Source organism: Equus caballus, chromosome 22 (genome assembly GCF_041296265.1).
Source record: "Equus caballus isolate H_3958 breed thoroughbred chromosome 22, TB-T2T, whole genome shotgun sequence".
In the NCBI taxonomy this organism is placed as follows: domain Eukaryota; kingdom Metazoa; phylum Chordata; class Mammalia; order Perissodactyla; family Equidae; genus Equus; species Equus caballus.
In genome coordinates, this window is record NC_091705.1 from 29,686,284 (window position 1) to 29,710,935 (window position 24,652).

The window sequence follows — 24,652 nt, forward strand, 5'->3', positions numbered from 1 at the left end:
CATGATTTACAGTGTGCACTTGTGCCCTTCAGCACTATCTGAATTTATTCCAGTGTGAGGTCCAAACATAAAGGCATAGACTGGTTTCTGACAAGACAACCCTTAACTTGAAAAGACAAAGTGAACCACAAGTCACGGGGCTAGACCACTCACCATAGCACATGGGGGCCAGCAAAGGCCCAAGCTCTGAGGGGAAGGGCAGGAGAAAAGCTAGTGTGGGAAAGCTTCAGGGTTTGGAAGGGACGGATGGGACCCTCCAAACACGGGGAAAACATCTTTCAGCACTTGCTCTTCCTGCACTATCAATGACCAGGGCACAGGCAGCCCACAATCACTTTCGAATGCAGGGGCAGAAAAGGACAGAAAGAGAACTACAAAGGACAGGAGGCTGGTGCCAGGGACCTGGGGCATGGCCTGAGTCGAGGAGAGTGGCCCAGCCCAGCAGAGAGCCCCAGTAGCTTCTGATGTGTCCTGTGAAGACCCCATAAAACTTCCCTGCCATAGGGAGCCGGGACACTTCCAGCGTAAAAAATTGGAAATGCTTTTGGGTTGGAAATGATCAGAATCATGTGGTCACGACATCACCATGAAAATTTTTTTAAAAACCTTCTCTGCTATCCCAGCTTTGCTTTTCAGGTGAAGAAATGGAGGTTGAGAATAGGTCACAGAGCTGCACGGGCCCAGAGGTGGAACCAGAGTCTCCGGTGCCTAAATCCACGTGCTTTCCACACAGCACGCTGCTGACAGCCCAGTCCTCAGAAGGGAGATGCCCAGGGAGCCCTCTATCCAAGTGAGTTTCTAGAGGCCTCTCCCCTATAGGCACGTGAGGGACTGCCCCACAGCCAGGACACAACTGGGAACTCACGGGATGCCACGTTCACCTGCCACCTCATTTCTCCTCACATCATCACCAAAGCCCCAGGGAAAATGCACATGACTTTAGAGACACACGCAAATCCAGAGAACGGCCCAAAACCTTACCGCAGGGCCCAGGGTCTAGCACCTGGCTGATATGAAGACGATGTCTCCCACGAAGCCTCTGCACTGCAGACACATCTGCAAGAGACAAGGCACGAACGGGCACTCACAGCAGGCCCTGGTGGGCAGTGGCTGGCAGATTACAGCACCCACAAATGCAGGCTGTTACTACTGGCACCTCAATGGCCATACTACTGTCTTAGGACAAGAACAATTTAACTCTAGGAAGGGGTCTGCAGATCACCTGTGACAGAAGTAACATCCATGTTATCCTATGTGCCAACTGTGATCAGTCTGTTGCTAATCAGTCTGTTAAAGGATGCCGAGGCCTGGTTTTGGGGAGAGTGCCATAGCTGAGTGGCTGCGACTAGAATGGACTGGGAGGGGTAACCAGCAGTGGGAGGGCCCCACGTCCACCAACTAGTGTAAGGGCTGCTTTATGTATATTCTCAACTATATTGTGCTTTGCCCAGCTCAATTACTACTAGTCCCTGTCTCTTAAGCTAAGGGCAGAAGGAAGATCACCCCCGGTGGACCATGGGCCCTGCCCACGGCCAGGACTCAAGGGGGACTGTAATTAAGTCCACCCCTCAGTAGAGAAACAGCACTCCAGTGGGAAAAGAAAAGGAGACTGCCTCAGCCTCGGCAGGCGGGTATGCTCAAGGGCATTGTTCCCCAGACACTCCACAACTGGATGAACGCTATCACGTCACAACCATGTGTCACCTCCATCTCCTTGTTTGGGGTTTTTGTCCAGGTGTTACAAGTCAGGCAATGCCCTCAAGCTTACAGCACAGGGCAGGAGAAGTAAGCCCCCAATTTCCAGGTGTGATTATTCTGAGGGGCGGGGCCAAGAATGCAGGAAGGGGTGCAATGGGGAGGCCAAGAAAGCTTCCAGGAGGGGAGTGACCATGAACCCATTAACATCAACTCCCTGAGGCAGGGCCCTGCTTGGCAAGAGGAGTGCCCAGGGAGCCACCCAGAGCCAGGTACCAGGATGTCACACAAACTGGCAGGAAGGATGGCGTGTACGAAAGCTCCAGGGTTTGAAAAGGACAGGATGGGTCCTCCAAACACGGGGAAAGGCTTTCAGCATTTGCTCTCCCTGCACTATCAATGACCAGGGCACAGGCAGCCCACGATCACTTTCGAATGCAGGTGCAGAAAGGGCCCATGAGTGAGCCGAGGAGAGAGGTTTTCCAGCATCCTGGGAGGGAGCGTGAACTAGGAACAGATGTGCAGACGAGTCAATGACCAGATTTTCAGCCTAAGATTACAGCAGCTACCACTGATTTACAGAGATTATTTACCACTCCCTGCCAAGAGTTGGAGAGAAGACTAACAGCACAAATACTGAGAATCCCTGGCTTCTGAAAGACTGGGAGTAAGTGGTACCAATACCGCACACCTGACAGGAGACTCAGGCTTACAGAAGCACACACAGCTGGTCACTGAATATGAATGGAGGTTTGACTCTGAAATGCAGCCCTCTGTCCATTACTCCAGCACACTGCTGTTTTCCTCTCAACATCATAGTGGCGTTCACTGGGGACTCTCAGAAGCAGGCCCAGACCTGTGCCTGCCGGCTCAAGGGGACAAAGCTGGTGGCACTGGGAAGCAGCCTTCACCTGCACTTTCTCCCCACACCTCATAAGCTAAACACCTGTGGCCTCGCAGCCTGCACAGACTTGAGCTCTAGAGAACCAGGCAGGACACCACTTACCTGGGACTTCACAATCCACGCTCTCCCTGAGGACACCTCTCATGAACGCGGATCAGCAGTCACGTGACACTCCTGCAGGGCACAAGAAGCCAGCACATGATCTGCCCACTTGGCACTGCTTACAGCATGCCCAGAAACCACTCTGCTCACCAAGAGGAAAACCCCGGGGGAATCCAGGTGTCAGGAGGTGAATGCACTGACAGCCTGTCTCCCTCCATCCTCATGCTCGGTCACTGCCTAGTCACCCAAGGCTGTCTCGTTTGGAAGGGACACATATGGATGTCCTGAATGCAAGGAAAACCTCCCAACTTTTCCTTTGCCTGCATTACCAACAACCAGGGCACAGGCAGGCTGTAATCACTTCACACAGGGGCAGAAAAGGACTCAGCACTGCTGAAATTGGAGACTAGTGTCAGAAAACCACAGGTGTGGCTCCACAACCAACCCACGCATTCCCCGAAGCAGGACCCACTCTCACTACCCCTTCTGAAAGCCTCACAGAAACCAGGAGCCAAGGCAGAGAGCACTCAATGAGATCCCAGGGGACAGGGGTCATCCAAAAGGTGGCAGGGGGAGGAGGTGTGGGAAAGCTCCAGGGTTTGGAAGGGACAGGATGGGCCCTCCAAACACAGAGAAAGGCTTTCAGCACTTCCTCTCCCTGCACAATCAATGACCAGGGCACAGGCAGCCCACATCACTTTCGAATGCAGGGGCACAAGCGGGCAGAAGGCGAGCCAGGAAGAGAAGCCCACGTTAGCCCACTGTCCCCCTAGGCAAGCTCAGAACCCCGAGCGCTATCAGAGCTTCATAGAAAGATGCCAGCTCCCAGCATCAACACAGTCCACAGGAGGAACAGCTTCTGGTAAACATGCCTCAGTTCTTTATTCACCCCACAAATACTGACTGAGCACCTACTGGGCGCCAAGCACTGTGGCTTCAAAAACAAAGAAAAACACAGACAAGGCCTCTGTCCTCCCAGAGCTCCTGCGGTTTCCCTACCTGAAGGAAAGGAAAGCTCAGGAGCATGAAGTAACTCGCCCCAGGATACCCGGGTAACGAGGAGCGGAGTCCGGATCTGGGCTCAGGCCTTTCTGACCCCAAACTCAGCCCCCCTACTACACCAGGCCTCCTCCTGCACAAGGGCTTCGAACACAGTTCTCAGAAGTCACCTGAGCCCCAGGACCACCCCCTCTGCGGGCAGCAGGAAGCCACCGAGCCCCCTTCAAGGTGCTCAGGAGCCGCAGCTCTCACCAGGGCACAGCCTCAGCCGCTGGACACGGAGGGCGCGTCGGGCAGCGCGGGTCAGGGCCCCGCAGGAGAGCAGGGGGCGCCGGCGGACGCAGAGCCCGCTCAGCCGTCCGAGGCCGAGGTCCCATCTCTCCGCGAGCTCGGCAGCCGCAGGGCCTAGGCAGGGAGAAAAGGGGAAGGGGCTTGAGCCAAGGGGGGCGGGAACCCAGACTCTGCCCCTCGAGGCCCTGGGGGCGTCCTGAATCCAAAGCTCAGCCAACAGGTCTGCAGAAGGGACCTTTTAACACATCCCTTGAGAGGTTATTGGGGAGAAACGGCTTAACGGCCGTGAGGACGCTTCACCTGGTAGGAAGCGCCGAGGGGCCCTGGGGGATCGAACGCCAGGAGGAGAGGAGGTGGGGCGGAGAGGATCGCGGGCTCGGCGCCCTCCGGCCCGCTTCACCCGGGCTCCGCACGGCGCCCTGCGGGCCCTCGGGCCACGCGTCGCCGGGCACATCTCTCGCCGTTAGCGGGACGAGTCCTCCCACCGGGCGCTGAGATCGGGGGACCGCACGCCCGCGGCTCCGGAGCAGCGGGGTCCGCCCTGCGGGCCCCTTTCTCGAGGACACGAATCCCGAGAGGACCACCCCGGCCGAGGGGGCGGGCACGGAACCGGGGTGGGCCTGGGCTCGGAGCTGACCTCTGGCCGCTCTCCCAGCCCCGTCACGGCCTCAGTTCCCCCTTATAGAGGGGACGCAGACCACGTGCCCAACGCTCCCCGCTGTGGACTCACCGGAGCGCGGCGACCCACGGCGCGGGACAGAGACAGAGACAGCGCCTGCAGTGCGGGAAGGTGCGGATGTCTGAAGATTTTGGGGGGATGGTGCCGAAGACCGCGAAACCGCGCCAGAGGAGGATGACTCCCGCCAGTAGAACAGGAAACCGCTTCCCGCGCTCAGCGCCGGCGGAAATGCAGCCGAGGCGCGACCTGCGGCCTAGAGCGGCGGCTCCGGGGCGGCTCCCGCACGCGTAGTCCTGCGGCGGCCCCTGGCGGAATGGAGGTCAAATTCGTTCTCTGGAAGACGGAATGATTTGCGAAAGCAGTCTGGACTTTGGGAAATAACATTCCCTCACTTTTTTGCTTTTCTGTTTGTTCTGTTTGTTGTCATTGATTTATCATTAATGTGTAGGAATGGTTACTCTTCCACGTGAGGAGCTGTTATTAGCAAATCACGTTGATTGCGTTTGGTTTGAACCATAGGGATCTTGTCTGATTGACCACCGTATTCACAATACCTTGGTTAGAGGCTGGCACAGTTGAACAAATGAATGAATTCCGTTCATATATATATTTGGACATCGCCAGACTAAAATATTGTTCTGATGACCTAACTGAACGTGAGGGTGACAAGGAGATAAGCCTAGAGAGGCGGGCAGGTGCTTTGCTAGACTTCGCCCTGCAAGTAAAGAGTCCTTGAAGCAGAAGGGACCTGATCAGATTTGCATTTGAAGGACCTGATCAGATTTGCATGGTGGCAGAGAAGACAGGCGAGGTCCCGCGATCCCAATAGCACACTGCACACAGGTTGGAGTGGGGGCTCAGTGCCCCCAAACCTCACGAGCACTAACACTACCTGCATCCTGAGCCATGTGTACTTCTTGGGCCTGAGGCCACCCTGCCACTAACTGGCCCACATTCTGAAGTGTAAACAGCTTGAAGAGGGGGAGCCCCAGTCAGATTCCTGGCACTCACTAAGTCAGCACGATGTGGAAATCCAGCCCTGACTGATGCCACCAAGCGGGAAATGGGGGTCTCTGAGGGTGAGAACACTCCATAATATTCTGTCCCTGGGAGGAGCCGATGGGATTCTAAGACTGTGAGAACGTTGGGGGTCTCCGTGATGAGGAGGAGCCTTCGGATGCTGTGGCTGTGAGGACGCTGGAAAAAGGGGTCAGGCGTGCACACTGTGGCCACACAGCCCTGGTGTCCTCCCTACCTCCTGCTCTTGCTCTTACTCTCCATGCGACCTTGGCTAAGTGCCCTAAAGTCTCTGCCCAACCTTAGTTTTCCTTTTCTGAAAAATGGGCAGAGTCATAGCTCCCTGCTCATAGCGTTGCTATGAGAATTAAGTGAAATGATTCCTATCAAGAGCATAGCACAGAGCAAATGGCTTAGGCATGGTAGTTGCTATGCTTTAGTATTTCTGGGAAAGCCAAGGGCTTCTGTCACTGTGAGGACACTGTGGGATTATTTATGAGGCAGAGAGGGTATGTGCTATGTTTGAAAAGTCTAAGGCAGTAATGTCCAGTAGAAATATAATGCCAGCCACATAGGTAATTTTAAATTTTCTAGGATCCACATAAAAAGGTACAAAGAAAGATGAAATTGATTGTAATAATATATTTCATTTAACCCAATATAATCAAAATATTATCATTTCAGCATGTAATCAATATTTTAAAATTATTGATGAGGTATTTACTATTCTTTTTCTTTGTACAAAGTCTTTGGGATCTGGTGCATGTTTTACACAGAGAGCACCTTGGAATTTGGACTGGCAACATTTCCAGTACTCCATAGCCATACGTGGCTGTGGCTGCTGTCCATCAGCGCAGGGCTAAGGCCATCTGGTTTGATCGGCCCTTTAGATCCAGAGGAGAGAAGCAGCAAGCAGGAGGTTGAGAGCACGTCCCTTCCACAGACCCCCATCCAAGAGCCTGGGACCCCTAGGAGGGGTGGATCTCCTGCACCACTCAGGTTGGGGGCCTCATTGTCCTGAGCTGGAGATTAAGGCAAAGTTGCCCTCAGAAGGCTGGGAAAGGACAGAGGCACGATTCAAACCGAGATTATTCTCCTGCACCCCTTGCTGCCCTGACACCATGGAGGGGATCTGGGCTGGTTCATTTCTGCATTCCATGTGCCTAGAGGAGGCTGGGCATCTAAGAGGTATGGTTGACGCTTGTTAATCGTTAGTGTGACAGGATGTTAAAATGGACATTTCAGCCAAGGCACCAAGGGGGCACCAAGATATAGGAATGGACTGCTGAACAACAACAAATTGCTGTTGTGGCAATTTAAAAATGGTTGAATATTGGTTGAATTTTTGAGGATTCCACCTGGTAAAATGGCAGCCGCCTTCCAAAGACGATCTTGGACCAGATACAGAATTTAGGCAGAAAATAACTAAAAAATGGTTGGTTGTGACTCTGAATCCTCCCTTCTAATTTGAGGATGTTCAGACTTAGACATTAAAAAGAGGGGGAATTATGAATTATATTTTTTAAAATAGTCCCACCCACTGCCCCAAGAGGAAGAGGAAGAGGAGCTTCAGCAGGAACATGCGAGAGTTTGGTATATGTCACCTGGAGTTGGGTAGCCCAGGTGACCGGTGCCCAACCCACTCCTCAGCCAATGGTTCATCATCTCCTTCAGCAGAGGTAGAATCTGTGGCAGGAATGTCCACCTGCTACTCAAGAGGTCCTGCCCAAGAGGGATCCTGTTAGGGTGAGGACATCCCAAGAAGAGGGCCTGTTCACATCACTAGGGGTGCAGCCAAAGGGCTCCAAGAGGCCAGTGGGTCTGAACAAGCCCTGAAATAGAGGCCAAGAGAGAAGACAACATTAAGTATGTGCCCAGCCTGGGGACGACATGGCCCTCTTGCAACAGTAGCATCAAGAGAGAAATTTCCCCTCTATTTTACTCTTTATTCCATCTGTTTTGATCCTGGAGGTACTGGGAGTGGGTGAGGGGGCAGAAACTGCTGGTGAAGAAAGACTCATTTGGATAAACAAAGACAGAAGGCTCTCATCCCCTCCCAGCTGACAGCAGCCCACCCTATGCTTGGCCCCAGCTGGTGGAGAGGAGAGAAGCCTTACCTACAATTGATCATTGCAAGCGTGATTAATACATTAGGCTGGACATTTAAAATAATTAAATGGAAACTGTTTCCCCAGTTTTAGTAATTACAAGACTTACTACCCAAGAATGATTGGAAAATTTCCGAGGCCTGCCTGATATTTTTCTAGGGACAGGGAAAAGATACTTTCATTTTGAAAGTCTAAAGAGACAGGCAAAAAATATTTTTATGATTACATCCCAGGGTGCCTGCTTTCAATGTACTGGTTGCATTAATGAAGGATTGGGCTGCAGCTGGAAGGCCAACCTTCCACTCTCCTGGAGTTTGTGACTTCACAATGTCTGAGAGAGCCCCATGGCCTGAAGCCCCTTCCCTAGAGGACATGAAGTCACAGCTGGCTGGACAGATTGTCCCAAAGAGGTGGTGCCCAGGATCTAGACTGGAAGTCAGCAACTGACCCGGTGAGGGCTGTAGGAGCTCCAGCCGCGGTGCCCGCACTAAGAATGACTACCATGCTGGAGGTCTTGCTGTTTCTTTTCGTCCTCCTCATCTGCTTCTTACTGCTCCTCTGTTACTGCATCTTTCAAGAGGAATAAGCTCCATCTCCTCCAGGTTAGGACCGAGGCCTGATGAAAGTCTTGGCTGGTCCAGCCCCCCCCCCAGGCCCTCTCAGGCAGGACGGGTCTTCCTGAGCTGCCCCATGGCCTGGGCCTTGGCCTGTTTTGGGGCCTAAGGCCCTCACTGGATGCTCTGGCAGACCTAGATGAAACAGAGGGTCTCCTCAGCAGGGTCAGCTTCCATCTAGGTCTCAGCACCACCTCTTCCTGGGTCCCCTAGCTGGGTCCTCTGATCCCCACAGCCTCTTTATTGCCAGTTTTGGTTCTGGTTTATTTGTGTCCTGGACTGAAGGCCATTGGGGCTGGAGAGGGGATCAATGTGGGGTCAAAGAAGGTTTAAATGGCTCAGGCCTCTGCCATGGGGACAGGCATAGGAAGAGGTGAGCCTTTCCCTTCAGAAACCGGCAGGGCTTGGCCCTGGGAGACCAAAGACCTAGCCAAAGACTCATGACCTCAGCCAGTGACATTAGACCTTCTGTCAGTGGTGGACAAGCCTTGAAAATAAACTTCTTGACTAAAGAATCTGGATGGTCTTGGCTAAGTAACTCGGGCTTCCCTGAACAACAAATTTGGACCTTCCTTGCTAACTAACTAATTGAGATATTTGTGACCAATTACTTAAACTTTCCTGGCTTGAGAACTGTTAACTTTCTTGCCTGAATTCTTGGGCATTCCAGGATAATGATATTTGATTTTGACTTATCACCTTTCACCATGCTAGCTGACCACCTCAGTTCTTCACTCTTAAGACCTTGGATTTTTCCCGGGCCAGCCCCAGTGGCCTAATGGTTAAGTTAGGTGTGCTCCGCTTCAGCGGCCTGGGTTCAGTTCCCAGGTGTGGACCTACACCACTCGTCTGTCTGTGGCCATGCTGTGGTGGTGACTCACATACAAAAAGAAGAAGATTGGTAATGGATGTAAGCTCAAGGCAAACATTCCTCAGCAAAAAAAAAACCACCTTGGGTTTTCCTGGCCAAGGGCATTAGACATCCTTGGCTTTTTTCTCGAACTTCCAGGATAAAAATAGAAGAATGCTTCTATGATTTCACCATTATGGATGACATTGGCTGATGGTTTAAGATGTATATTCTATTTTTAGAATTCTACAAACGTTTAAAAGTTATGAATGGATATTAATTTTTATCAAGTAATTATAATGATGATAATTAAAATTAATTAAACTAGCTTTCTATAAGCCAACAACTATTAAAAAAGCACTTATAGTACTGCATTTCAATGTATTATTTTATCTATTTTTAAATGTTTTAATTGTGGTAAAATACACATAACATAAAATTTACCATCTTAACCATTTTAAATATTCAATTCAGTAGTGTCAAGTACATTAACTGCAAACAATCTCCAGAACTCTTTTCATCTTGCAAAACTGAAACTCTGTCCCCATTAAACAACAATTCTCCATTCCTCCCTCCCCCAGCCCCTAGCAACCACCGTTCTCCTTTCCTTCTGAATTTGACTCCTCTAGGTAGCTCATATATGTGGAATCATACAGTATTTGTCTTTTTGTGACTGGCTTATTTCACTTAGCATAATGTCATTAAGGTTTATCTATGTTGTAGCATGTGTCAGAATTTCCTTCCTTTCTAAGGCTGTATAATATTCCGTTGTGTATATAAACCACATTTTGTTTATCTATTCATCCATCAATGGACACTTGAGTTGCTTCCATCTTTTGGCTACCATGAATAATGCTGCTATGAACATGAGTGGACAAATATCTCTTTAAGACTCTGCTTTCAACCCAGCCCTGATGGCCTAGTGGTTAAGGTTTGGCACACTCCACTTCAGCAGCTGGGTTCACTTCCCGGGTGCAGAGCCACACCACCCATCTGTCAGTTGCCATGCTGTGACAGTAGGTCGTATAGAAGAACTAGAACAACTTACAACTAGAATATACAACCAAGCCCTGGGGCTTTGGGGAGGGGGGAAAAAAAGAGGGAGATTGGCAACAGGTGTTAGCTCAGGGTGAATATTTCCCAAAAAAAAAAAAAGACCCTGCTTTCAATTGTTTTGAGAATATACCCCAAAGTGGAATTGCTGGATCATATGGTAACTCTATTTTTAATTTCTTGAGCAAGTGCCATACTATTTACCATAGCAGCTGCTCTATTTTGTGTATTTTATCTATTTTAAGTTGAAAAACTGAGGTAAAGGAAGATTAAGCAGCTTGCTCCTACAGCTAGAATACGGTCGAGAAGAATGTTAAGTATGTCTGTTGTATCAGTTTCCTAGAGCTGCCACTAACAAAGTGCTACAAACTGGATGACTTAAAATGACAGAAATTTACTCTGTCACTATCTGGAGGCTGGAAGTCTGAAATCAATGTGTCGGCAAAGGCCACGCTCCCTCTGAAACTCTTGCCCCCTTCTGGCTTCCGCTGGTGACCGCCCATCCTCAGCGTTCCTTAGCTTGCAGCTGCCACACTCCAGTCTCTGCCTCTGGAGTCACATGGTGCGCCCCCTAAGTGTCCTTTTCCTCACTTATATGGACATCAGTCATATAGGATTAAGGGCCCTCCCTACTGCCACATGACCTCATCTTAATTTACAAATTAATCACATTTGCACAGATTATTTCCAAGTAAGGTCACATTCCCAAGTACCAGGTATTAGGACTTCAACATATCTTTTGAGGGGACACAATTCAACCTGTAATATCTGTCTCCCTCCAAACTCCACATTTACCACAGCTTCGACCGCCTGATGCAATCTACTATAAGATTTCCCAATATAAAACCAAGCTTGCATTTATGGCGCAAACCTTATTTGATATTGGTGGATTCTCATATTAGACTATAAACTTGGAGGAAGGCAGACACTATGGGTTTCTTTCATTTATCCCTTTACCTCCCAGTCATTATACCAAAAAAAAAGCACAAGCAGTTGTTAGAAAAGTGGTATAGCTTTTCAAGTGCCTTTATGGGGAAAATACACTAACTGAAGAGTTGTTTGGGGAATTATTTGGGTGGTAGTTTTTGTTGTTGTTGTTGTTGTTGTTTCTTTTTCAACTTCCTGCAGAATCAGGCTGTGGGCACACCCACCAGGACAGTGCCACACAGAGTGGAAGAGCTCAATTACTGTGTTTTGAATGAATGAATGAAGGGATGAATGACTAGAAGGCTCATTGGCTCTTCAGTGCCCCTGCCTCCTTTTTGCTGCTACTGTTCTGTCTTGAGGACCAGTGGCTGGTGACTCCTCCTCTCCCCACAACCACCTCAAGCCCCCTAGGCCCACTCCTGAGAGAGCCGTGGTCCCGGAGCCCGAATCACCAGCCTCCTCCTGCCTGGTAGGCCTCCCACACACTCCCTCCTGGCAAAAGACCCACTGGAAACACACATCCCTTCTGGCGCTTGTGGAGAGTGTACTGCTGTGTTGTTTTGTTTTTAATGTCAGCCGACACATCGGCTGACTGACAAATAAGGACAAGCCACTGAGAAAGAACTGTCATCTGAATGCCAAGAACAGAGGCTCTCACAACACGTTTATTTCCAGAGCTCGACAAGCTTCCCTGTCTGCTGGAGTCCCTGGTTAACTGGGCCAGAGCTGTAGATGGGAAAGTCAACCTGGACAAGCAAAATGTCCACAGTGCCTCATGCAACAGCCAAACCCTCCATGGAATACCTTAATACCTGGCTATTTGGGGCAAGTTAAGGAAAAGACTTGGGCCGATAGCCAGGAATGTAGGTTACAGAAACCTAACGTGATAAAAAAAGAAATACATTACTAGAAAACTTATGTAATCAAACAAAAGAAAGGGCAGAGGTGAAGCTGGGCCTCCACCACAACAAACACTGGGAACTGGAATTTCACTGACTCCCTGCCCTGCATCTTCATCTCTCTCTGTGTGTGGATTTCTGACTTTACATTCCCTTTATTTCTTGCATACAGTCGGGGAACATGTGCTGGTTTGCCCAGAAGCACATCTCCGTCCATCTTCTACTGAAGACAGGAAGGACTGCTACATATGGTTGTGCAGGTTGTGTACTGCCCAACTCATGGAAGCACCATTTACATCATAGTCTCTGGCTGAGAAGCAGAGATGTTGAGGATGCTTGGCTGAACCCAGAAAACGCTTGATGTTTTCCTAGCACATCCTCTGGTACAGCAGAGTGACCCTGTGTTTTACCTTCTTGAGGGGGGTTTCAAAAATCCCCATTCTAATCCTCAAATGGTGGGCCCTTCTAATAAAGACCTTTGTGACTATCTCTGAAGGGCAACATTTTGGCAGAACTTTTCCCTTCAAGCTTAATGAGGTCAGGCAGAAGATAATTAAACTTGTGACAGGGAAGAAGAGAAAGGTTTGCAAGGAGTAGAGGGGCTTTCTGAGAAAATTCAGCCCTTAACTCTAGGACCTCTGATACTCAAACTCTCAATTCTCAAAGTTAACTTCACAGCCAAAGGATAGGCGCTTCCACCCTTTTCATAGCTCTGGGAGAAGTCACCCATCTTAGAGGTCTCTCATCTCATGAGGGGGTTGGAGGATGTCACATGCACAGGTCACCCCTCAGGGCCTCTGTGGTCTACCTGTGCTTGGGATGCTTGGCCAAGACCCAGCTCCTTCCTGGGTGAGCTGACTGGGCAGGTACTACCCAGTGAGGCAGTGGGCGGAGAGCCTGCAGCCAGCGGTGAAAGGAAGAAGACTGAAGCTGGCAGAGCTGGGTCCTATGTCCACCTGTCACCATTGACAAAGGCTGCTTCCACCTGAAATTAGCCAATATTTTTTTAGGATGTTTATATCTACAATCATGAGTGTATTGGCCTGTAATTTACTTTTCTTTTACTGACCCTGTCTAATTTGGGGGTCATGAAAATTTTGTGAACTAAGCACCGTTCCATCTTTTTCTCCTATCTGGGAGACTGTGTAAGGCTGCGAAGCTTTGTAGAATTTATCTATAAAGACGCCTGGCTATGATGTTTTCTTTTTGGGGAGATCATTAACTACTGATTCAATCTTTAAAAGTGTTATAAGATTATCCAGGTTTGCTATTTTTCCTTAAGGCAATTTGGTTAAATATTTTCTAGGAATGTATCACTTTATCTAAATTTTAAATTTTACAAGCAAAAAGTCAAACATATTATTCACTTTTTTACTTTCTGCTCCGACTATACCATGTCCCCTTTCTCACTCCTGAAATTGTTTAGCTATGTTGCTGTAAATATGGTTATGCTCAATTCTACCATTTTAGTCTCTGTTCTTGTTATTTCATTGATTTTAATTTATTTGGATCAGTTCAACTGTCATTTGTCTCATCTTTCAAGCCCTCAGGAGCCAAGAGCAGACTGGGACACATGGAATTTTTCTTACATTTCAGAATTGAGTCCCTCTCCTGTTGCAACAATGAGAGTGTCTCTTTCTTCTCTTGTCTCAGTATTAAAGATCCTCTATTACAGACCGTGCAATGAGATGTCGAGATATTGCCCCATCCAGTTCCTAACTTCTTCACACATCAACACATGCGTCCACTCCCCCACCCCTTCCCCCACTTCAGCTGCTGAGACTTCCTCTTCCTCCCTTTCCCTGAACATCTTGCTATTCCTCCTTTCTATTTGAGTCCTTCAAAATCCCACCAAGGCACAACACCTCCCAGAAGCCACATTATTTGGAAATTGATTGAAGTCTGACTCTACTCACAGCTCCATAACTAGCCTCCGAGCTCCTTTAGGATCCACGCTTCCTCACACTCAAGATACAAAATCAAGGAAGAAAGCATCATTTTCCCAGCTTGGGTCCCACATCCAATCCGTCGTCAGGGGAGGGCAGGACTCTCTCAGTGACACTCTCAACAAGACTGAATTCAACAGGAAGAGTGAATGCCAGAAGAAAATCAGAGTGAAGGAGTAGATAGGTCAAAACTACAGATATCCTAGCCATTTAATATCCAGAGTCATGTGAGAATAGGCGGTTTGTTGGTCCTAGTTTTTCTAAGGGAGCCTCTAAAGTTTCTCCTTGAAACATAATGTTGTTGGCTGGTGATGGTCTGGATCACATGATGAAAATATCCCTTTAGTCCAAGTACTCCAAAATATACTTTTCTGAACAGTAATAGAAATTAAATATTATCAAACACATTTTCAAGCACCTATTAAGTTGCTCTTAGATTTGCTTTCCTGTTTGAATTTAGATTCTGATACCTACTGTTAGGAGAGGCAGTCTGCCATGGACCCTGAGCATCTATGTACATTCCTGCTGGGTTTGCCAAGAATGTAAGGCCCTGGCTGCTGTTTTCCTGGGCCGTCTCTTAGCGTCATGTTTTGCAGTGAGTAACCTTGAGGGATGAGGTAAAGTCTCCTCTCAGACTAACAGCAGGCTTACTTCTCTTTCCTTTAAAGATGTTGAATTCTGCAAGCTCACTGTCCTCTCCTGTAACACTGTAACACAGTGTGCGTGCAGGCATTCATCACGGGCCCTATGCCATCCCCATGGGACTTGTGAGGCATAAGAACCAACGTGAATGTGAAGCTCCCTCTGCTTTGCCATGAGTAACAGAGTCCTTGAACCCTGACTCAGGAATTTCACGTCCTCTTCCAGCAGCCATGAAACAATAACAGGCTAACTCTTTAGCTTGAAAGTAGGGCTAACTCTCAGACTATGCACAGTTCTTAACACATATTAACTGCATGACCTTGGACAAGTCAATTAAACTTTCTGAGCTTTTGTTTCCTCATCAGCAAAGTGGACAACACTAGTGTTTACCTTTTAAGATTGGTATGATGACTAAATGGATCAAAATACCTGAAATATTGTGTTTTCTCAAAAAATATTAGACGCTATACTTGTATTCCCTGTAGTGTTGACAGAGGGGCATGGCAGTGACAGATGTCATACTATGACAAACACAGTTGATCTGCCTCCGTGAACTTCACATCTTCACACTGTTTTACTTTCTACATATATTCCTGAGCATAGTCTGCTAATATTTTCATGCCTGGCTCCTTCTTTTCCATCAGGTTTTAGATTAAATATCTCCTCAGAGAGGCCCCTGCTGTCCTTGCTAAGTAGGTCCCCACTGTCATTGTCTGCTATACCATCCTGCCCATTTGCTTTGTAGCACTTGTCATGATTTTCATGATTGCATTTGCTGACTCATTTGTTTATTATCCCCACTAGAATATAACCGACAAAGTCAGAAACCACGTCTGTCTTCTTTAGTATATTTCCAATGCTTAGCCCAGTCCCTGATTTGAAGTAGCTGCTCAGTAGATTTTTCTGGATGGATGGGAATCTAGATAAACAGATTGATGAGAGGATAAATGGATGGATGAGCAGATGGATGGATGGATGGATGGACGGACGGACGGATGAGGAAGCTGGTGCTCCATAAACGTTTTCTGGATAAAGGGATGGATGGATGGGTGGGATGGTTGGAAGATGGAGGGATGTTTGGATACTTGGCAAGTCAGATTTTCAGCTCCGATCCTCTAGGGGGCGCAAAGGGACTGCATGCGCAGGTTCGGCCCAGGGAGACACGGCTCTCCGCCGCAGCCTGAGCGCCAGCCGCATTTCCTCCGGCGCAGGGCGGGTGGGGGCCGTGTCCTGATCTTGTGGCTCCCGTCCCGAGCTGTCCCAAACCATCCCGCAGCTTCTCGCGCCGTCCCTTCTGACCCGTCGCCGACAGTTCTGGCCCCTTGGGTGAGTCACTGCTGGACCACGTCGCACTGGAACCCCCGGCGGCCTCCAGGGCCGGAGCTGCGTCCCCCTGCCCCGACAGGAGGGGAAACTGAGGCCGTGCGGGGGCGGGGAGAGCGGCCAGTGGTCAGCTCCCAGCCCAGGCCCGCCCCGGTTCCGTGCCCGCCCCCTCGGCCGGGGTGGTCCTCTCGGGATTCGTGTCCTCGAGAAAGGGGCCCGCAGGGCAGCCCCCGCTGCTCCGGAGCCGCGGGCGTGCGGTCCCCCGATCTCAGCGCCCGGTGGGAGGACTCGTCCCGCTAACGGCGAGAGACGGGCCCGGCGACGCGTGGCCCGAGGGCCCGCAGGGCGCCGTGCGGAGCCCGGGTGAAGCGGGCCGGAGGGCGCCGAGCCCGCGATCCTCTCCGCCCCACCTCCTCGCCTCCTGGCGTTCGATCCCCCAGGGCCCCTCGGCGCTTCCTACCAGGTGAAGCGTCCTCACGGCCGTTAAGCCATTTCTCCCCAATAACCTCTCAAGGGATGTGTTAAAAGCTCCCTTCTGCAGACCGGGTGGCTGAGCTTTGGATTCAGGACGCCCCCAGGGCCCCGAGGGGCAGAGTCTGGGTTCGCCGCCCCCCTTGGCTCAAGCCCCTTCCCCTTTTCTCCCTGCCTAGGCCCTGCGGCTGCCGAGCTCGCGGAGAGATGGGACCTCGGCCTCGGACGGCTGAGCGGGCTCTGCGTCCGCCGGCGCCCCCTGCTCTCCTGCGGGGCTCTGACCCGCGCTGCCCGACGCGCCCTCCGTGTCCAGCGACTGAGGCTGTGCCCTGGTGAGAGCTGCGGCTCCTGAGCGCCTTGAAGGGGGCTCGGTGGCTTCCTGCTGCCCGCAGAGGGGGTGGTCCTGGGGCTCAGGTGACTTCTGAGAACTGTGTTCGAAGCTCTTGTGCAGGAGGAGGCCTGGTGTAGTAGGGGGGCTGAGTTTGGGGTCAGAAAGGCCTGAGCCCAGATCCGGACTCCGCTCCTCGTTACCCGGGTATCCTGGGGCGAGTTACTTCATGCTCCTGAGCTTTCCTTTCCTTCAGGTAGGGAAACTGCAGGAGCTCTGGGAGGACAGAGGCCTTGTCTGTGTTTTTCTTTGTTTTTGAAGCCACAGTGCCTGGCGCCCAGTAGGTGCTCAGTCAGTATTTGTGGGGTGAATAAAGAACTGAGGCATGTTTACCAGAAGCTGTTCCTCCTGTGGACTGTGTTGATGCTGGGAGCTGGCATCTTTCTATGAAGCTCTGATAGCGCTCGGGGTTCTGAGCTTGCCTATGGGGACAGTGGGCTAACGTGGGCTTCTCTTCCTGGCTCGCCTTCTGCCCGCTTGTGCCCCTGCATTCGAAAGTGATGTGGGCTGCCTGTGCCCTGGTCATTGATTGTGCAGGGAGAGGAAGTGCTGAAAGCCTTTCTCCGTGTTTGGAGGGCCCATCCTGTCTCTTCCAAACCCTGGAGCTTTCCTGCACCTCCTCCCCCCTGCCACCTTTTGGATGACCCCTGTCCCCTGGGATCCTGCTTATTAAGCACTCTCTATGTGAGGCTTTTAAAAAAGAGAAAGCGTGGTCCGTGTCTCAAGGAGCTATGGGCTGGTTGTGGAGCCACTAATTGGGTTATTTCTCACCAAGGGTTTCCCTCCAGGAAGCCACTTTTGCCTCCCTTCTCTCCCTTTTCCAGGTCCTTAGTCAAGCATGTTTCCTGGTGTGATGTAGTCTGGGAAGTGGCTTGACGTGAGATGAGGGCACTAATCATACCTTGTGAAAATTGTTGCTTTTCTAGTCTTTTTGCCCCTCTCAGCTCTGATCTTGAGGTCAGCGTCTGAGTCTCACCTCTCCTTAGGCTCAGCGCCTGGTGGGGGTCCAGTGTTCACCAGTTGTGAACAAATGCACAAGAGAGAAGAAAAGGAGAGACACATCCTTGTAAGGTGGCATGGCCTCATCACGTTGTGGAAGATCAGAGAAAGACTACGTGGGAGCCAACCAGAGGGAGGTGAGAGCGCTTCCTCTGTATCCATTGGAGGCCCTTTGGCATGAGACGGAGCCTAGTCCACCAGGGGACGACTTTCCTGGTGGCCTGCGGTCATGGTCATAGGAACCAGAGCAGTAAGGAAATTGGACCAGGCTGATATAAATAGAAACCAGATCTCACCTTCACGGGCCATCTGAGGTGCTGCTGCCCCATTGCCTCCCTGTCCATGCCAGGCACTGCCTGTCAGGTGCCACCCACTCCCAAACCTGTCCTGGATTTTACATCCTGTTCAAGGTCCAACTTCCAGAACCTCCACAATTTCATTAGAGTTCACACAAAAGATGACCTGAAAAGCCTTCTTTGCCATAGATGATCTGTTGTCCCATGCGGAGTTGTAAACTTCTTTCCTGTTCATGAGAAAATGATGCAGCTTGTGGGTTAGTAACAATAGCCCACATTTTGAAGCAGCCAGCTATGGTGCTAGATACTCTGCATGTGCCTACCAGGACATGTGGTGACCAGGTGACATCTAGGTTGCTCATCCAGGGCTTCTTGTTTATTGCAGAGGGGGCAGCTCGGTGCAGAGGGGCCCTTGAGAGGTGTCTCCATCCTGTCAGGAAGCAGCTGGACCACAGTGCTCCCAAGGTGAGGTCTGTTCTCTGGAAATCTGGGGCTTTGCATCCCACAGGCGCATGCAGGTTCCCTGGGTGTGATGTCGTCGGGGAAGTAGATAGAGGAGACAGGAGGGTGGCTCTGTCCTGGCCCTCAATTTTACTCTCTGTGACCTTTGAGAATGCACCTGCTTCCTCTTTATGTGCTTGGTTCTGAGAGCCCTTGGGGAGCCCTTCCTCAAATTGATCTGTTGGCATCAGAATGGCTGAATCTAAAGCAGGAAGGATTTTGGCATATTCGCCTGTGCCCGGGTCTCAGTCACTTCTCTGCCCCTTCTTAGCTCTGGGACCTTCTCTTATCCCTGGTCTCATCACCCAGAAAGCAGGAATACAATGAGGCCATTTTTCTTAGGATCGCATAGCCCCTGTCTTTTACAACCCAACAACTCTATCGCTTTTCTTTCAGAGGTGTCCACCCTTTCCTCTCCTGTCTGGGCCAAGTTGAAGGAATTTTTCTGCAGGATTGAAGCAATTACGTGGTGCTGTGCTCAACTAGGCTGACTCCTCCAGGCCTCTGCCACTGGCCTCCTTTTTCAGCAAGCCCTCTGTCCTTTTCTGCCTCTGCATTTGGAAGTGATCACAGCTGCCCGTGTCCTGTTCATTGGTAGTGCAGACAGAGGAAACGTGGAGAGGATTGTCACATGTTTGGAGGGTCCACATCCTCCCCTTCCAGATCTGGGAGCTTTTCCACATTCCTACTTCTCTTCTACACACACCTTGGGCCTCCAGGGCCTTGAGGGCTGTCATGTGTGTGTCGGTGTCATTGCTGGGGCTTTCACTTCCTGCCCCTGCTGTTGGGAACCAGGCTATGTGTGTTGCTTAAGTTCCGCTTCATGCCCAGCTCGGTTGCTGTGAGTCAGCCATGGCACACTCCCATAAACCCGGCCTTGGCATCCTTTTCAGCCTATCGCTGATTAATTACACGTTAATCAGTGTTGCCCACCCTGCCGTAGGCCATCCACTGTCTCCCTCTTTAACTCTTTAGAGTTAACTACTATCCCTTTTATGAGAAAATAATGTATCTGTTTAGGAAGTAATAACAGCAGGCATTTGTGGACTGCTTACTATCTGGTAACTACTGTGCTCAGCTCTTTCCTGATGCCGACCATGCCCTGTTGTGAGCAGGGACAAGTGAGGTGCTCATTCATGGCTTCTTTCTGTTTCAGATGAGTCCACTGTGTGCCAAGGTGGTCATGGGAGTTATCATGTCAGGAACATTCTAGACCCCAGTGTCCTTGAGGTAAGATCTCTAGAGGGTCTGTTCTCTAGTGTGTTGATTCCTTGCATCCAGTAGAGTCCTGTTTGTGTTTCCAGGGGCTTTCGGTGAAGATGTAGGGGAGCTGAGAGTTGAGATGAAGATAGTGTCCGTGAGTTCCCAGATCCACTCGCTACCCCAGCCCCAGGCAACCTAGATCACTTTTGGTCCTTTACATGTCTTTAGCGGCTGCTGCAGGGGTGGGGCCTCCGGAGTCCCCTTTGGGTAATGATAGGTCTCTGGGGTATCTGCCCACCCTCCCTGGAGTGTCAGCAGAAGCATGTTGTAATGGAAAAATGGGTGGACCTAAGCATCAGATACTCCCGTCCTGGGTTTGAATCCCTTCTGCTGCCATCTCAGTCAGTGACATATTCAGAACCTTCTTTTCTTCATTTGAAAAACAAAGCTATGATAGAGGTGACTTTTGTGGTACTTAAGCCCACATGATTCCTATCCTTTCCAACCTTAATATTTTCCCAATGTTTTTGCCCAAAGTGACTTCTCTTTGATTGTAGCGAGGTTCTGTGGGGCTTTCGCAGGAAGGAATAGCCATTCCTGGGGTCCTGTGCTTGGCTGAGTTGTTTTCCCAGACTCAACCTATTCCACAGGCTGCTGGCACCTGCTCCTCTTCCAGATCTCTCTCTGCCCTTGTACACACCTGCATTCAAAAGTGATCACGGGCTGTCTGTGCTCTGGTCATTGATAACGCAGGGAAAGGAATTGTTGAAAGCAGTTTCCCGTGTTTGGAGGGTCCACACCTGTCCCTTTCAAATGCTGGCGCTTTCACACACTCCCACCTCCCTCCAGCCAGTGCTTTCTGCGCTCAGGCATCGTGGGCTGCTGTGTGAGGTTCAGTGACAGGAGGCTTCTTAGCTCGGCCTTTCTCAGCTTGGCCTCCTGTTATCTGAGCCAGGCTATGTCTGTGTCAGGTTTAGATACCCTAGGGGGTGTAAGGAGCCAGGATGAATTATGCATAATGAATAAGTGCAATGTCAGGTGGTATATAGTGACTGCCAGAAGATTTTCAAAGGGAAGCACTTTTTGGAGGTGGTAGGCCTGGGCAGGCCCTTGAAGGGGTGGGATGTGATGGGCCATAGGAAAGTATTCAAGGGAGGGGAGCAACATGAGGACGACTTTGAGGCCGGGGTGAGCATGGGCACCTGGGAAGACAGATGTGCAGGCAGGTAATGACAGTGTGGAGGGCCAGCTGCTGAGGTGGCGCCCTTCACTCCCACCACGGTGTGGTGGGGCTCAGTGGGAGGAGCTCTGGCAGTTTCAGGGCAACACAGCAGATGTCTGTGTTGCCCTGAAAAAGCCCATTTTTTTAAGACCTGTTCCTTTTAACTCTTCTCTGAGAGCACTGAGATTCTTTTTTGAGTCAAGTTTAGTGTGAAAAACAAAACTGGCAACTCATCCCAGATTAATTGGGGGCATCCTCACTGATGACAGCTTGAAGAAAGAGGAGATGACATTGGAGATCAAATGCTCCTTGTGACCTCCTGCTCTGTGGCCTCCTTGTCACTCTAGGGGTGCTGCTGTAGATCTGGAGCTCGTTGGAGGAAGCCTCAAGGGGTTGGACGCACTGGCCCTCTCAGGATGCTTACCTGGGTCCCAGTTCTCCTGGAGAGGCCTCCTCGTGGTAAGTTAATGCCAAGGGGCTAAGTCAGCCTTTGTTTCTGAGATGAAAATTCTAAGCTGCTGGCCTTGTTGACTTTCTCCTTTAGATTATTTTGGAGTTCATCACAGACACTGGTGTAGCAGAGTGAAGAGTGATGTTGCCACATGACACCTCGCCAGACCTTCTAACCCTGTTGTATCAGCAAAACATAGGAGGACTTTTCCCTCAGCGTGAGTGGATACATGAGGCTTATGTCCAGAGCTGGCTCTGCCCTTCCCCAGCAGTGTCGCAGAGCGTCATGGACCAAGAAGACTGGTTTCCTTTCGTCTGGGCCAGGTCATTCAGTGGCCTCCATGTCCCCCTGTCCTCCAGTGTAACTTTTTAGAGCCAAGAGTTTTCTGTGCTTTGTATCCTTGTCCTCTCACCCACCAAATAAATCTTGAAACTGCCCCGTTGCTTGTTTTTTTGTTCTTTTTTTAAGCCAATACCTCCCAGTGTCAGCAAGGCTGGATACAGAGAAAGTGGGTCACAGGGTAGATCTTCCGGTTTTCACGCACTGAGACTTCCCGCTTAGCACAGTGCGAAGCCTTGACCCAGGGGCTAGGAGGTGGGATGTAGAATTTGGACTAGGGGTTGAACAATCCCAAGTGGCTCAGGTGTAGGGGAGAAGGAAACTCTTAGGATCGAATTGGATGAGAGACATTTGGGCCAGGGCTTTGGAAAAGAGGGTGAAGGTGGGTGGACTTAGAGACAAATTCAGGGGCTGAAGTACTTGAGGAAGGCAGGAGGGCCCTGAGTTCTGGGAGTGAGGGTACACTGGGTGAATTTAGGAAAATGGTTTTGAGCAAGGGTGGGAGTGGGGTGTGTGAGGAACAGCTGTCCTTGGGAGAATCTGGGGCTGTGGTAGGCAAAGGCCAGGAGTTGGGGTTTCTGTTACTGTTGCCAGAAGGTAGATTTGGTCTTTGGGAATTATGTTCAGTAACAATGGCGATGATGTGCTTTACCACCCTGTGGGCACGTGTTACTCTGTCCTCATTTTTCAGGTGTAGTCCACATAGACAAACTCCCAAAGGCCGCGGTGGAGAGGGAGGGGTTGATTGTCCATCCCTTGCATTGAAATTGAAAGCACATTGACGGGCTGAGGTAGGAACCAGGTGGTCAGGCCCGGCTTGGTGAGTTCAGCACCTTGATGGCCTCTGTCAGCGGGAGGCACTCTTCGGGGCTGAAGGGCCTCCTTCCCGCCACTTCCAGCAGAGGTCCTTGTTTCTGCCTTGCCCCTCTCCTTCATTCCTCCCCAGGGACCATGTGACATCTCCCATTTGCTCTCTTAAGATCTCCCACCTACTCCAACTCCTTTGGGCCAGTTTCATCCAACCGTGGCCCCAGTCCTCTAGTGAAAAATGAACACATTTCCCAACGTGGCCAAAGTTCCTTCCTTTTCAGTGAAGTTTTCCTGTCGGTTGTCGCCTTGACATTTGCAAACCTCTTTCTTCAACCCTGACTGTCCCCTCGTTGCTAAGCAGCGTCTGTCAGCTTTCAGTAGTGGTGTCTGCACCTTGTTCCCTTGCCCTTTATTCTGCTTATTCTCTCATAGTTTTTTTGGACCCCTACCTCAATCCTATAGCCTGGGGGTCCCTGATGTCCTTTTGCCTATGTTCTGTAGGAGGGGACAGTGGTGGAGTGCTGGGAAAGAAGGGAAGAGGTGAAAGGGCCGTGGCTGGTGAAATGGGGGAGGGCAGGGGAGTATAGGGTGCTTGAGGTGTGATCACTTCCTATGGCTCAGCCCAAGATCGCCAAAATTTCCTTCCTAATAAGCCAGATGGTCAGTGTGTGGAGGTTTCTCTCATTGCTTGCCCTGTTTCCGTGACATCCAGCATGATGACTGGCTGTGGAGGTCGCCTGCCCTGTTTGCGTGGCATCCAGCATGATGACTGGCTGTGGAGGTTGATGAAGTAAGGCATTAGAGGTGCTTCTTGCAGCCCCTGGCACAGTAAACACTCAGTGAAGGACAGCTCCTCTCCATCATTAACTTCTTCACTTTCCAGTTGTAAATGATCCTCAGCCTTGGCCCAGTCTCTTAGGTCTGCCCTCCCATGCCTTGTGCCACCCTCGCCCCACCTCAGCCTCAGCCCCCACATAGACTTCTCATTCTCCAGGGGTGACATGCAGGGCCCTCCTCACTGCCCGTGGTTTGCCTGTCCACCCTCATCTCACGCTTCACTTCCCACAAGCACCATAGGCCCCAGCCACATTACTACTTAAGGTGTCTGAACATGCTCTCCTTTCCCTGGTCTGTGTGCCTGGAATGCATCCTCTATTTCAGATGCTTGCCCGACTCAGCTGGTGTCACTTCCTTCCGGAAGCCTTCATTGGCTAAACCTCGCCTGGACTGGATTCCCTGCCCTCCCTTCATTCATATCAAGTGCCAATTATGTGCAGGCACAATTCTAGGAACTGGTGGTAAGCAAAAGAAGGCAAAAAAGTGAATTCCCGCCTTTATGTGCTTACATTTTAGATGTCAGAGACATACCATAAATCCAGTACTAAAACGTGTAATATGCTAGAGAAAGGCTCAGGGGACTGAGGAGACAAGAGACCTGCAAGGCCCCTGTAGTGTTTCACCTGATTGTGAACGTCTGCTAGGTGGGGAGGGTGGCGGCCGAATCAGGCTGGGATTGGCTACCCACACCAGGCTGTGCATGTCTTGAGGGCAGGCTCTACAGCTGTCAGCTCTGCAGCCCCATGTCCCCCCCCCTCCCCCCCCCGCCCCTCACACACACACACACAGCTCAGTGGACTAAGGAAGCACAGGCACCCAAGGGTGGGCCTCACCCACAACCTCAACAGGCCTAACTCATGACCTTGGTCTAGGACAAAGAGCAGTGGTAACCAAGCCAGGCAGGTTTTCCTCTTGGGGAGTTCTGAGTGTGTCAGGAGCCTGAGTAATTGGTTGTAGGAACAGAAACAGGAAGAGACAGTGGAATTGAGTTCCTTTAACAGCAGAGTCCAAAGGTACAGACCAATGAGCTCCTGTTGCAGGTGAGAGAACCATTTCTAGAACTCTTACAGGGAGAGAATGATATTT

At 50.6% G+C, this 24,652-nt stretch overlaps 6 non-coding genes across 6 annotated transcripts; 3 read left to right on the forward strand and 3 right to left on the reverse strand.

Annotated features, from left to right (window-relative positions):
* Window positions 1-214: 214 nt before the first annotated feature.
* Window positions 215-349, reverse strand: LOC111770073 (small nucleolar RNA SNORA71). Its single transcript, XR_002803017.1, has one exon. It is a non-coding gene; the product is annotated as a small nucleolar RNA SNORA71 (small nucleolar RNA).
* Window positions 350-2,005: 1,656 nt separating this feature from the next.
* LOC111770071 (small nucleolar RNA SNORA71) lies at window positions 2,006-2,138 on the reverse strand. Its single transcript, XR_002803015.1, has one exon. It is a non-coding gene; the product is annotated as a small nucleolar RNA SNORA71 (small nucleolar RNA).
* Window positions 2,139-3,281: 1,143 nt separating this feature from the next.
* Window positions 3,282-3,413, reverse strand: LOC111770074 (small nucleolar RNA SNORA71). The gene has a single exon (XR_002803018.1). It is a non-coding gene; the product is annotated as a small nucleolar RNA SNORA71 (small nucleolar RNA).
* Window positions 3,414-17,391: 13,978 nt separating this feature from the next.
* LOC111770075 (small nucleolar RNA SNORA71) lies at window positions 17,392-17,523 on the forward strand. Its single transcript, XR_002803019.1, has one exon. It is a non-coding gene; the product is annotated as a small nucleolar RNA SNORA71 (small nucleolar RNA).
* Window positions 17,524-19,253: 1,730 nt separating this feature from the next.
* LOC111770076 (small nucleolar RNA SNORA71) lies at window positions 19,254-19,386 on the forward strand. The gene has a single exon (XR_002803020.1). It is a non-coding gene; the product is annotated as a small nucleolar RNA SNORA71 (small nucleolar RNA).
* A 1,219-nt stretch (window positions 19,387-20,605) lies between these two features.
* Window positions 20,606-20,739, forward strand: LOC111770072 (small nucleolar RNA SNORA71). Its single transcript, XR_002803016.1, has one exon. It is a non-coding gene; the product is annotated as a small nucleolar RNA SNORA71 (small nucleolar RNA).
* Window positions 20,740-24,652: the final 3,913 nt, after the last annotated feature.